The following is a 13357-nucleotide window of genomic DNA, read 5'->3' as shown; positions in this document are numbered from 1 at the left end:
GGCAGGGGAAACCCCATACACACTTATAAGCTCAGTAAATGGAAGTCATTAGTTATTAAATTTCAACATACAAATGTTAAGGACTTCAGCTAAAAAGAATGTTAGACAGTGTGAACAAGACAGCTTAATCTTCCAAGAAATAAAATAAAAAATGAAAAAGTTAAGAAACAACCTGGTATTTTGTCAAGTGTCACCTTTGGGAATAATGAAAATTCCCCTTCTTTCAATAACCCATTATTCTTGCTGTATTGCTTTACCTACTTGAGCATATCAAAGCTTTAATAATGTGATAATACCTACATTACCCCATTACATTTCTACTTACACAGCTGGGTGAATATTCTTGATATATAGTTCAAACATTGCCCCTTTTGCTTGAAGCATGTCAGTCTAAAATTGCTCATGTATTGAAAACTAGAGCACTGTCAAGATCCACTTCCCTCTCTTAGAGTAGGTTTATTAGCTTTATGTCTCCACTCCTATCTACAGCCATTCATGAAAGCTGAGTCACTTGAGATAATTTGTGCTACTTAAAACTCTACCTGAGGATCCAAGTTGGTGGATTAGGAGAGAGAGAGCAAAATTCTCCTCCATGAAAAACACTAGATAAAGGACAGAAAGTGCTCCACAACAGCAGTCCCAGGGTTCCACTGGCTAGGCAGGAACTTCTACACCCATGGTGAGTGTGCACTTGGAGAAACTGAGAGGCTGCATTTATCGATGGGTGAGTGTTCATCCTGGAACGCTGCTGGGGAATGGGTGGCTGGAGCCAGCTGATGATGGAAGGGGAGTGACCTTCCATGCCCCGGGCACCCTCCTCAGTACTGGTGTGGGTGATAACCCTTCACAAACCCATAGCCAGGAGCCCCTGATCCTGGGACTGGCCATTGGAGAAGGTGGATGATAGTGGAATGGATTAGCTTTCCATGCCCAGTGCAGCCATCTTTGCAGCCAACTGGGAGACAAACCTTCACAGCCCCATGGCCAAGAGCTTTCTTGAGGGAATTTGGGATACAGCGGGCTTGTGACAGTGTCCATTCTTCCTCCATGGAAGACCGTGGTGTGCACAGCCTAAGGGCCAGGTTGCCGCATGGAAGTGCCAGGAGCACTTCCTCAATCCCAGGGACCTGTGGGCTCATGGCAGAGAGGGACTGTGGGACATTTGAGCTGGAATGTGAGGCAGCTGCGCAGCCTCAGAGTACTCCACCTGCAGCTCCAGGAATGGCTGGGACCATGTGTCCTGGAGCAGACTCCCTGCCAAACTGTGCAGGGCATGCCTGCCCCCCCCCCCCAACCACAGGGCTGGTGGTCCCCAGTGCACATGGAAAATTGGTGCACTGATTGGACCTTCCCATAGTTTGGACCCCTACTCACTGCACAGATGAAGTTGGGGAGAACTGCCTTGAAGGTAAGAGGTGGTTCAGGATGCCATCTGCTGGTAGGTTAGGAAAAGTGCACTCCACAAAGCTGTAGCTCTTCCAAATTATAGATAAATGTTCAAATAAGCCTGCATATCCTTAAAAAAAAACCCTGTCAAGATAAGCCAATGCTAAGAGGCCAAAAACAACAGAAAATTATAAAGCATATGAAGAAGCTAGAAGATATGGATAACCCAAACGTCCAAATTAAAAAGCCAGAGGAGATACCAAACTTGGAGCAATTAATCAAAGAAGTATATGCAAATGTCAATATCATAGTTCAGGATATAAAGGACATGAAGAAGACCCTAGAAGAGCATAAAGAAGAATTTGAAAGAGTACATTTAAAAAATAGCATATCTAATGGAAATAAAAAATACTCTTGATCAAATTAAAAAGATTCTTGAGACACATAACACCAGATTTGAACAGGAAGAGGAAAGAATTAGTGAACTCAAGGATAGGGTATTGGAAAGTGAAAGCACAAAAGAATGAATGGTGAAAAAAATTGAAACATTTGAAATGGATCTCAGGGAACTCATGAACAACAAGAAGTGCACAAATATAAAATTCATTGGTGTTCCTGAAGGGGAATAAAGAGTAAAGGGCTAGGAAGAGTATTTGAAGACGTTATTGGGGAAAACTTCCCAACTCTTCTAAACAATATAAATATGCAAATCAAAGATGCCCAATGAACTCCAAATAAACGCACTCCAAGACATATTCTGATCAGACTGTCAAATGCTGAAGAGAATTAGAAAATTCTGAAAGCAGCAAGGGAGACGTGATTCACCACATACAAGGGAAACAACATAAGACTTAGTACTGACTGCTCAGTGGGCACCATGGAGGTGAGAAGGCAGTGGCATGGAATATTTAAAATTCTGAGAGAGAAAAATTTCCAACCAAGAATACTTTATCCAGCAATGTTCTCCTTCAAAATTGAGGGAGAGCTTAAAACTTTCACAGACAAATAAATGCTGAGATAATTTGCTAACAAGAGACCTGTCCTACAAGAAATACTAAAGGTAGCTTGACTGGCTGAGAAAAAAAGAAAGGAGAGAGAGGTCTGGAGAAGAACACATAACTGAAGAGTTTTAGTAAAGGTACCTTAAAGGAAATAAAGAGAGAGGGGAGAAAATACATCTGACAAATAAAAACCAAAGGATAAGATGGCTGATTCAAGAACTGCCTTCACAGTACTGACATTGAACGCGAATGGACTAAACTTCCCAATTAAAAGATATAGACTGGCAGAGTGGATTAAAAAATATGAACCATCAATATGTTGTTTACAAGAGACTCATCTTAGACCCAGCTACACAAAAAAAAATTGAATGGGAAAGGATGGAAAAAATACTCCATGCAAGCTACAGCCAAGAAAGCAGGGGTAGAAATACTAATTTCTGATAAAATAGACTTTAAGTGCAAGGATGTCGTAAGTGATAAAGAAAGACACTATATACCAATAAAAGGGACAATTCAACAAGAAGAAATAACAATTATAAATGTTTATGCACCCAGTCAAGGTGCTCCAAAGTACATGAGACAAACATTGGCAAAATTGAAGGAAGCAACAGATGTTTCCACAACAACTGTGGGAGACTTCAATACATCATTCTCTCCTATAGATAGATCAACCATAAAGAGGACCAATAAGGAAACTGATAACCTAAACAATGTGACAAACAAATTAAGACTTAACAGACATATATAGAGTATTACATCCTAAAATACCAGGATATACATTCTTATTTAGTGCTCATGGGACTTTTACCAGGATACATCATATGCTGGGGCAAAAAACAAGCCTCAATAAATTTAAAAAGATTGAAATTATTCAAAACACATCTCTGTCCACAATGGAATGCAAGCAGAAGTCAATAGCCACCAAAGATCTAGAACCATTTACAAATATCTGGAGGTTAAACAACACACTCCTAAAAAAAAAGGGTGAAAGAAGAAATTGCAAGAGAAACTGCTAAATATATAGAGACAAATAAAAACAAGAATACAACATATCAAAATTTATGGGATGCAGTGAAGGCGGTACTGAGGGGGAAATTTATAGCTCTAAATGCATACATTAAAAAAGAAGAAAGAGCTAAAATTAAAGAACTAATGGAACTGAAGAAGCTAGAAAATGATCCTAAAGGAAGTAGAAGAAAAGAAATAACAAGGATTAAAGCAGAAATACATGATATGGAGAACAAAAAAATAATAGAGAGCATATATAAAACCAAAAGTTGGTTCTTTGAGATGATCAACAAGGTTGACAAACCCTTAGGCTAGTCTGACAAGGTCAAAAAGACAGAAGACCCAAATAATATAATATATGAGAGTAGAGACATTACTGTGGATCCTGAAAAATTAAAAAACAAAACAAAACATAAGAGGATACTATGAACAACTATATGCCAATGAACTACATAATTTAGAGGAATTGGATAATTTCCTGGTAACACATGAACCACCTAGACTGACCAGAGAAGAAACAGAACCAACTTAGAAGAAAAGAGATCCAATCAGTCATCAAAAAGCTTCCTACAAATAAAAGCTCATAGCCAGATTGCTTCAAAGGGGGAATTCTACCACTTTCCAAAAAGAAATGACACTAATCCTACTTAAACTCTTTCAAAAAATTAAGAAAATGGAACACTACCTAACTCATTTTATGAAACCAGTATTACTCTCTTACCAAAACCAGATAAAGATGCTACAAGAAAGGAAAACTACAGGCCAAACTCCCTAATGAATATAGATGCAAAAATTCTCAACAAAATGCTTGCAAATCGAACCCAAAGACACATTAAAAAAATTATACACCATGATCAAGTGGGGTTCATTCCAGGCATGCAAGGGTAGTTCAACATAAGAAAATCAATCAATGTAATACAATACATTAACAAATCAAAAGGGAAAAATCAAATGATCATCTCAATAGATGTGGAAAAAGCATCTGAAAAAATTCAGCATCCTTTTTGATTAAAAACACTTCAAAAGGTAGGAATTGAAGGAAACTTCCTCAATATGATAAAGGATATATATGAAAAACCCACAGCCAGCATGTACTCAATGGTGAGAGACTGAAAGCCTTTCCTTTAAGATCAGGAATGAGACAATGATACCTACTGTCACCACTGTTATTCAGCATCGTGCTGGAAGTTCTAGCCAGAGCAATCTGGCAAGACAAAGAAATGAAAGGCATCCAAATTGGAAAGGAAGAAGTAAAACTGTCATTATTTGCAGATGATGTGATCTTATATTTGGAAAACCCTGAGAAATTGACGACACAGCTACTTGCGCTAATAAATTTAGGAGAGTGGAGGGATACAAGATTAATGCACATAAGTCTGTAATGTTCCATTACACTAGAAATGGCCTAACTGAAGAGACACTCAAGAAAAATATTCCATTCTCAATAGCAACTAAAAAATCAAGAACCCAGGAATAAACTTAACCAAGGATGTAAAAGATCTCTATACAGAAAATTACATAACTTCGCAAAAAGAAATAAAACGGGACTTAAAGAGATGGAAAGATAGTCCTTGTTCATGGATAGGAAGGCTAAATGTTGTTAAGATGCCCATCCTACCCAAACTGATCTACAGATTCAATGCAATTCCAATCACAATTCCATCAACCTGCTTTGCAGACTTGGAAAAGCTAGTTATCAAATTTATTTGGAAGGGAAAGATGACTCGAATTGCTAAAAACATTCTAGAAAAGAAAAACAAAGTAGGAGGACTTACTCTCTTGACTTTGCAGCCTATGATAAAGCCACAGTAGTCAAAAGAGCATGGTATTTGTACAAAGATAGACATATTGATCAATGGAATTGAATTGAGAATTTGGAATTAGATCGCCAGATCTACAGTTGACTGATTTGTGATAAGGTCCCCAAGTCCACTGAACAGGGACATAACAGTCCCTTCAACAAATGGGGCTTAGAGAACTGGATATCCATATCCAAAAGAATGAAAGAGGACCCCTACCTCACACCCTATACAAAAATTAACTCAAAGTGGATCAAAGACCTAAATATAAGAGACAGTACCATAAAACTCCTAGAAGAAACATCTTCAAGACCAAGTATTAGGAAGTTGCTTCTTAGACCTTACACCCAAAGCACAAGCAACGAAAGAAAAAACAGATAAATGGGAACTCCTCAAAATTAAAACCTTCTGTACCTCAAAGGAATTTGTCAAAAAGGTGAAGAGGCAGCCAACTCAATGGAAAACCATGTACCCAACAAGAGACTGATATCTTGCATATATAAAGATATTGTACAACTCAATAATAATAGTACAAATAGTCCAATTATAAAACAGGCAAATATATTAAAAGACATTTCTCTGAAGAGGAAATACATCTGTCTAAAAAACACATGAAAAAATGTTCATCTTCACTAGCTACTAGGGAGAAGCAAATTAAGACCACAATGAGATATCATCCCATACCAGTAAGAATGGCTGCCATTAAACAAACAGGAAACTACAAATGCTGGAGAGGCTGTATTGAAATTGGAACCCTTATTCATTGCTGGTGGGACTGTATAGTCACTCTAGAAGACAGTTTGTTGGTTTCTCAGAAAACTAAATATCAAGTTACCCTATGATCCAGCAATTTCACTTCTCAGTATATACCCAGAAGATCTGAAAGTAGTGAAACAAACAGATATTTGCACACCAATGTTCATAGTGGCATTATTCACAATTGCCAAGAGATGGAAACAATCCAAATGTCTTTCAGCAGATGAGTGGATAAACAAAATGTGGTATATACACATGATGGAATACTACGCGGCAGTAAGAAGGAATGAGGTCGTGAAACATATGACAACATGGATGAACCTTGAAGACATGATGCTGAGTGAAATAAGCCAGACACAAAAGGAGAGATATCATTTGTTACCACTAATATGAACTCTGTGAAAAATGTAAAATTAAGTGTCTTATAATTTAGAATACAGGGGACCTAAAGATAGTCAGAAGCTAATGAAGGGGGAATGATAATCTAATATGTACAGATATGACAATGAGGGTGAATATAATGGTATGGGAATGGTCAGGTGTGACTATGGTTCGTTAATGGGATTATAAGTATCAATGGTTCATTGAAGGTGAAAATGTTCATAAATAGTTGTTTAAAGGCATGCAACCCACAGAGTAGCACCACAAACCTAAATAAGTGTTAGCATGATACACTTATAAGGTGTCACACTGGTGTAGAGGGTTAACAACAAAGTGGTATGGAAAAACTACCCATTATGTATTAATGACTGCATTTGATAGGAATATCTTACCAATCTATACTAATACTAGGGATGAATAATTAGCAGCTGGTAAGAGTTCTGGTATGTATTATGTTATGATAATTGTTTAAAGTTGAGAATGGTGATGATTGTTAAACTAAGTGAAGATAATGTAAGAAATTGGCTGTTTATCTTGGGTTAGAATATATATTAAGTGAAGTTAGGAACCCACTACTTAATATATCAAGCCCTAGACTTGAGGCTTGCTGTTGTGAAATTTACGGTTGTAAATAGGAGGCTGAGCCCTCCTATAATTATGCCTGAGAGGCACCTCCAGGGAACCTCTTTTGCTGTTCAGATGTGGCCTTTCTCTCTTGAAGCCCAACTTGGCAAATAAATTCATTAACCTCCTCTCCCCCACCCCCCATGATGGACATGACTCCCAGGGGAGTGAATCTCCCTGGTGACGTGGGACATGATTCCCAGGAATGAGCCTGCCAGGAGGGATTGAAAATGCCTACTTGACTAAAAGGTACAGGGGAAAAAAAAAAAAGAAAGGTAACAAGCTGAGTTCATAGTGGCTGCGAGATCCCAAATAGAACTGAGAGGCTATTGTGGAGGTTTCTCTTACATAAGTTCCAGCTAGATATCCCAAATGGCCACAGTATGCCATGCCCTTACCAAAAGCGTGCCCCAAATACCTAGGTCCCTACCTGAGATTCTATAAAAGATGCACTCACTAAGTTTTATCTTTCAGAAACTCAAATCCACCAGAGTGTTCCTATACCAGACAAGTCCTAAAGCCCAGAGGCAACAGCCTCTTTAAGATCAATTAACAGATGCAGCCCCTTCCACATGCTGTTGACAACCACTTTCAATATGAACAAGCTAGGGTGCTCACAGCCTAGATACCCCTGAGGATGGAGAAAGAGATTAAGTGAGAGGAAGGGGTAGCAACAAAGAAGGTAAGATTTAATAAAGGTCTATGAATAATGAAACTTTATATAATTATATATATTTTTTTGGATGTCGGGTGTTGGAATGGCTGAAAGGAGGTAAATGACATGGTGGAACTGTAGCCTATAGCATCCCTTGGGATTTGCTCTATAGCTGCTTGTTGAATTGTGCCTTGAAGATTTTCTTCTGTATATACGTTGTATTGCATAATAAGGAAAGAACTGAAACTGTGGAACTGTAACCCATCACAATTTTTGAAATTACCTATATGACTGCTTGTTGTGCTGTGCATCAAGAGATGACACCTTTCTGGAGGTATGTTACATTTTACAACAATGGAAATGGCTGAAGTTGTGGAACTGTGACCCATGACATTCTTTCAAATTTGCTTTCTAACTACTTGTGAAATCTTACTTTGAAAGTTATCACTGTTATGTATATATGTTAAAATTCACACACACAAAAAATCCCATTCAAATAAGAAAAAAACACAACTCTACCTAGTTAGTACCTATTGACTCCAGTGTAAATGATGACGTCAGATAAGTAATAAAGAAGAGTGAAGAGTGTTAAAAAAAAAACACAAAAACTATTTTAGTGAATTCGGTAGTCTTTCCTGTTGAAACGGTACAATTCAATAATAACTTTTTAAATTAAACCATTTAAAGTCCTCCTCTGAGTGACATACAGATACCAAAATAAATTTCAGATAACATTTCAAGGGTCATGTGATTAGGGTTTTATTTATTGACTTAGAGAGCTTTTTTTGGTTTGGTTGGTTTTGTCTCTATTTTTTTTTTTAAAGCAGCTCAAACTCACAGCACATTTTAACATACACATTATCCACCTTTCCCAATTCAGATTAATAGTAGGGTCCTTTCATGGATACAACATAGACACAAACACACATACACAAACACACACTTTTTAATAGTTCATGATGAATTCAGGTCTCGAGTGTTGGACAAAATTAATTGAAATAAATATAATAATTATTATAAAATAAAACCTTAAGAATTATTTTCCTTATTTTTTTTTTCTTACTCATATGGAGGAAGTTACTATTGGAATGGAGTTAGCTTTATTATGATTCTACCCTCAGTTAACATGAAGTCAAATAATTTCTCATCCCTGTTGAAATGCTGGTCTAAAAATAATACACTTGATAAACTAATAAGGAAGTTAATAGAGTCGGTTATACATTTTTAAAACTCCTGTTATCTTTGCTAAAAATGTTAAAAACGATATAAATATCATTGCATGTCAAACGTTGCCAGTTTTCATTTTCTGGTTATACTTTATACAGGCTTACATTAATAACAAGTTTAAGTTCATATCCATATTGAAAGACATTTCAAAGAAATTTATTTAACAAAGCAATTGCAATTTCTTCCTGTTCAATCTGAGAACAAAGGATGTTATCAATTGTTTCAATCATTAATTTAATCTGTAACAACTTTTTTCATGTTAGACACCAGGAATATGATGCTGAATAGAACAGGGATTGCTCTCAGTAAGCCAACGGTGTAATGGATAGATGCCTATGTGAATGATTTATTGCAAAACAGATTAATTTGGTCTATAATAGAGGTATGTACAGAGTGAAGAGATGGAAAAAAAGAGAGAGAATAGTCAATTTTAAAAAGAACATTATGAAAAATTTTCACAGAAGACAGAGCATATAAAATGAGTTTGGAAGGATTAACAGGAGTTTGATTGAACAAACTCCTGTTAGATGGACAGTATATGCAAGTACATGGAGGCCCATGGTGTCCTGACACTCAGGTAAGACAGGAACAGTTGCAGGTGGGGCATGGTTGGCAAAGACACAGAGGAGATCTACAGCAGACAAACCAGAGATGGTCCCATAAACCTGTCTGGACATTCACAGCTCATCTAATTCTACTTCCAGTCCCTCTTAAGCAGGCACTTGGCTTAAAGGACTCATCTTTTGCTTGTCCCACAACACATCCTACTCATTCATAACTCTGTTCCTGGCTTACACTATTCTTCTTACCATGTTTATATTATGATTAAAGTTTGGGCCTATCTAAGCCCAACTATTCTTAAAGGTCCACTCATAAATGTTCGGCTTGAGGTCTGAATACCCCATGTCTCCTCCAAACTCTGATATTGCGATATTGAGTGGAACACTTTAGTTTTTGGAGATACTTCTAAAGTCACAAGTAATATTAAAGGTCAACAGTACAAATATATAATGGCCATAAAATCATGAAAATAAGTGGGAAACCATGAGAATCTACAGTAGGGCTGGCATTCAAATACACCATGACTTTACCTTGCGTTTTTATTGTACCCTAAAGCCTAACATGAAAATCTAGTGGATGCTTGTCATAATGAAGGACTAATGTTATAGAATAATACAGGGCTCTGGAGAAACAGGGCAGAATAAAGACTACTGTCATCTCTTACCCAGGTTCTCCAGGTGCTCCTGATCAAGTGCAGCAGCCACCTGGTCACATTCCCATGTCTACATTACGTAGGTTCTTTCCTAGAAAACACTACTAGACACTTAACCCCCAAAAGCCTCCCCTCAACCAATACTACTGTCAACATGGGCAAATTCTACCAAGGATAAAGCTACTGCAAAAATAAATAATAGAAAGAATCAAAAGGAGTGTGCAAACAGCATTAGATGACGTATAATCTGAATTATAAAAACAAGTTAGAATGACTCTCTGGTTGCAGATTATGGATGGACAGATAGATGGACATAAACTAAACACCGTCATTGTTTCAGATTGGTTTATAATTAACATGTGAGAGATTCAGCTTTCTGGTCTGTGTGATACATATCAGCCAGGCTATCAGCTGTAATGGAGAGATGGACATAATATATGAGCTCACCCTCTTGGCTGAGGTTATCGTCCTAAGTTATCAGTACCTCCCACACTGGGAACAAATTATGACTCATTTGAAAAACTCCACCCATTGTAACCACTGAATTTTGTCCAATACAAGCCCCAAAAACAATACCTTAAGTTTATTCGTAAGAAAAACAAGTATACAACCTGATTTAGAACACATTATTATAAAAAGGGAAATTCAAGCCCATACTACATTCATTACTTTGTGACACTTGTTCTACATATCCACCTCCTTTCTCTTTTCCCTTTTTTTTTTCTGAAAATAAAAAGCTCATTAAAAATATGGTAACAGCCCAATCTTCATAGCAAAATAAGCACTGCTATGATATTCCATGGATAGGTCTTAAAAAAAGCCAATGGATTTTTGTAATTTTTATTTTTTTCAAATCAGGATACCATATTCAAGTTATGCTTGTGTTTTTAATTTGATTTCAATTATCTGTTTGTCTTTTCTGAAATTCTAGATCTCACAAAAATGTTACAATTGGGCACATTTTTAAAAATCCCTGAAATATAAGATATGACAAGGATATTTTCATATTCAGATAATCCTTGATTTACATTACTTTAAAATTGCACTATATAATAATTTGTGATTTGTCTTTACAAGTTTCAATGAAGATAATAGTTACCATTCATTGCCAAATGCTGTGTTAAGCCATACTAACAAAAGCAGAAGGGGGCACATTATAATTATTCCCATTTTACCTCTGAGCAACTGAGACTTCAAGAGGTTCTAACTTACTTTAGGTCCCACAATTAATTAATAAATGGGTTTGCATTCCACAATCACCCAGTGAATAATAATCACTAGTACTGATCGATTACTTTCTAAGTGTCACACGGTGTTCCTAAACACTTGACCATATTAACTCATGTAATCCACACAATGATCGATTCCAGGAGGTGGTTACCCTTATTATTATCTCCATTACACAAATGAGTAACCTAAGGCTCAAAGAGCTTAGACGAAGTGTTGAATGTTACAAAACTGGAAAACGGTAGAATTGGGTTGCAATCTCAGTTAGTCTGACCCCAGGCCCTGCATACTTAGGTTCTGTGCTGCAATATCAGCAAGGGAGTATATATCACCTTTTATTAAGTTGTTTGTTTCACTTATATACAAACATGCTATTCATGTAGTAAGACATCACCCCTTTAATCAAAACATCTAATTTCTGGGAAATAATCTGCAAACCAATTTCATTGCATGGGCCTGGTGATATAATAACTTATTTAATTTTTGTGGAAGAGTCTGTTTCTACATTATTGAACTTATTTAAGATTTTCACTTTCAGTCTTTATTTTAAACAAGACAGCTGTATTCTCTTAGCAAAAGAGAATGGTCACATGAGATGCTAATGAGATTTCAGTGACGGAGGAAATTAAATTTTATATTAAGCTGAATGAACACTATGTGATCTAATTTCTACATTGTTCCTTTTGTATCCTGAAATTAAACTATACATGGTAAACTACCTAATGTCTCTTTTCTCTTCCAAGTGCAAATAACTAATAAATAAAATCTAGTAAGAGAGCAGAAGCAGAAACGTACTCTTTGTGGTTGGTGGGGATTGGTATGCATATGTGTGAGTGAGAAATAAGTGTTTTCCTCATATTTTATTTAAATATAATTTCTCCAATACACAAAATTGACTTGGGTCATGAATTAAAATTAAGCATGATTTTTATCATTTCTCTCTTAGGTGAATAACTTACAAAATATAAAACTGCATTAATCAATTAAAAAAATTACAGTAACAATTTTTTTCCAGCTCCCTGTTTCTAATATTAGTTGGCCATAGAGGATGCCATCTATTTTTATGGGATTTTACAGTTAATAAATAATTTCACTTTAATTACTTCATTTGACCTTAAAAGTAATCCTATGAATTGGATTCCTCTCATTTTGCAGATGAGGAAACTGAGGCCTATAGATTAAAGAATTAAAAGTATGATAAATTTGAACCTAGAATTAAAATTAAGGCCTTCTGACATTGAGTATAATTCTCTTTCCATTACACCATACATATCATACAATTTGAAACATATGTCAAAAATCCATAATATGCATACCTAAGTGGAGACCCAGCAGATACCCTGTTGAATGAAATTGCAATAAAATAGAACTGTTTGAAAATACTAAACTAGGTCAAAATTTGGGTTCTATGTTGAGGCTAGCCAGATCTGTACATTAAAGAACAAGAAGATGATGAACCTTCCAGTGACTTTTTTTTTCTAATTAAAAGAGAGGCTATATAGATATATAAATACTACAATAATAACACACACACACACACACACACACACAAATAGATAACATTTTAATGTAGTCCTTCATTTTGCAATTAGTTGGTCAATAAACATACTAAATCTAGACTTATTTTATAGCATCAACATGAATACTTTTCCATTACAAATATAAACTCTGCTAAAAATTGCAATATATAACCATGTAAATATTAAGTAGAAAATACCTACTAGTGAAGAACTTTGATGTTGTACATCATGTTGTGATTGATACAGTTCATTCAATACTAGATCCGCAGAGCAAGTTGTAATCAAAATATATTCCATTATTCTTCATATCTAAATAGATACACAAAAAAGATGGCAAAATCAGTCAATAAATGTTACTGTCATTTACACAAGACATTATATATTGTATAAATATTGCAAGTTTAAAAACAGATAATTGATGAGCAATCCAATAGGAGAACCTTATTATCACACACCTCTACTTTCCAAACAATATTTACAGCAGCGATGGGAACATACTATATAGTCAGTAAAAGTTGATTAAATCTGATTAAGAAATAAATTTAGTAGCCAACTGGCCT

At 35.9% G+C, this 13357-nt stretch overlaps 1 protein-coding gene across 6 annotated transcripts in view; it reads right to left on the bottom strand.

The window, feature by feature from the left end:
- Positions 1–13357, bottom strand: part of CHRM3 (cholinergic receptor muscarinic 3) — a 551777-nt gene that overhangs the window by 364978 nt on the left and 173442 nt on the right. For 4 of the 6 annotated variants that reach the window (XR_005214600.1, XM_037821924.1, XM_037821914.1 and 1 more), the window contains exon 2: positions 12999–13106. The gene's annotated coding sequence lies outside the window, so the exon portion shown is untranslated. Of the gene's footprint in view, positions 1–12994; positions 13107–13357 lie in introns of all 6 variants that reach the window. The other 2 variants (XR_005214601.1, XM_037821920.1) reach the window with 1 other exon arrangement.

Source organism: Choloepus didactylus, chromosome 2, assembly GCF_015220235.1.
Source record: "Choloepus didactylus isolate mChoDid1 chromosome 2, mChoDid1.pri, whole genome shotgun sequence".
NCBI lineage: Eukaryota > Metazoa > Chordata > Mammalia > Pilosa > Megalonychidae > Choloepus > Choloepus didactylus.
Note: the sequence above shows the minus strand (reverse complement) of the source record. Positions and strands in the feature narration are given on the sequence as shown.